Raw genomic sequence first — 1,590 nt, forward strand, 5'->3', positions numbered from 1 at the left:
TCGCTGTCCTTTCCAGCATATTCACCCTTTGCACTAGCGGCTTCCGTTCCGGGCTCGTGCTGGTTTGTCATTGGCGCAGACATCACCTGCAACAACTTCTCGTTCATCGCTGGCCAGTGGAATCACGACACCGATGGCGATGGCGACGCCGGCGGAACCTTGTGCGAGGACAGGGCGAATGACCTGGCCCGGCGGTGCGGGATCGACTCTCACCTGGTGATCATGCACTTCAATCCACCCTCTCCGTCGCCACCCTCTCCGCCCTCTCCACCATCCCCACCATCCCCACAACCATTCGCATCGGCCCCGCCCTCAACGAGCCTCGCGGTCATTGCCATCCTTGCTGTGTGGGCAATTGGGTGGACGGCACAGTGGGCGGCGGGTCAACGCCGACAGCGGCTCCTCAAGGCGTCACGCTCCAAAACAACAGTGGTCCGTCGCCCGAGGGAAGCGGCGGAGCGGCTGGCGGCGACGGCGGCGACGGAGCGGCTAGCAGCGGAGGCGGGGGTGGAGGCGGAGGCAAAGCGGCTGGAGGCGAATCCGGAGGTGGAGCGGCTGGAAACGGAGGCGAAGCGGCTGGCGGCGGAGCGGCTGGCGGCGGAGGCGGAGGCGGAGGCGAAGGCGGAGCGGCTGGCGGCGGAGCGGCTGGCAGCAGAGGCGGAGGCGAAGGCGAAGGCGAAGCGGCTGGCGGCCGAGGCGGAGGCGGAGGCGAAGGCGGAGCGGCTGGAGGCGGAGGCGAAGCGGCTGGCGGCGGAGCAGCTGCTGGCAGCGGAGGCGGAGGCGAAGGCGAAGGCGGAGGCGGAGCGGCTGGCGGCGGCAGCGGAGGCGAAGGCGAAGGCGGAGGCGGAGGCGGAGCGGCTGGCGGCAGACGCGGAGGCGGAGGCGGAGGCGGAGGCGGAGGTGGAGGCGGAGCGGCTGGCGGCGGAGACGGCGGCGAAGGCGAAGGCGGAGCGGCTGGCGGCGGAGCGGCTGGCAGCGGAGGCGGAGGCGAAGGCGAAGGCGAAGCGGCTGGCGGCCGAGGCGGAGGCGGAGGCGGAGGCGGAGCGGCTGGAGGCAGAGGCGGAGCGGCTGGCGGCGGAGCAGCTGCTGGCAGCGGAGGCGGAGGCGGAGGCGGAGGCGGAGGCGGAGCGGCTGGCGGCAGACGCGGAGGCGGAGGCGGAGGCGAAGGCGGAGGCGGAGGCGGAGCGGCTGGCAGCGGACGCGGAGGCGAAGCGGCTGGCGGCGGAACGGCTGGCGGCGGAGGCGGAGGTGAAGGCGGAGGCGGAGGCGGCGTGGCTGGCGGCGGAGGCGGAGGCGGAGGCGAAGGCTTGGGAGGAGCGGCTCGAGGCGAGGTTCGGCGAGGCTCTGAGCGAGGCGATGCAGCGCTGCCTCCTCAGCGAGGCGGAGGCGGATGCGCTGATTGACCGGGTCGCGGCGGCGGCGGAGACGGCGGCACGTGCGGCGGTCCTACGGGAGGTGGCGGGCGAGCTGGTGGCGCGGCTGGCAAGTGCCAGTAGCGGCGGCGGGGTGGGAGGCGGTGCGGCGGAGGCGGAGCAGAGAGAGACGGGTGACGACGAGGTTGCGGCGCTCGTGGTGGACAGCGGCTCAGGC

Source organism: Emiliania huxleyi (genome assembly GCF_000372725.1).
Source record: "Emiliania huxleyi CCMP1516 chromosome Unknown EMIHUscaffold_134, whole genome shotgun sequence".
Lineage (NCBI taxonomy): Eukaryota > Haptophyta > Isochrysidales > Noelaerhabdaceae > Emiliania > Emiliania huxleyi.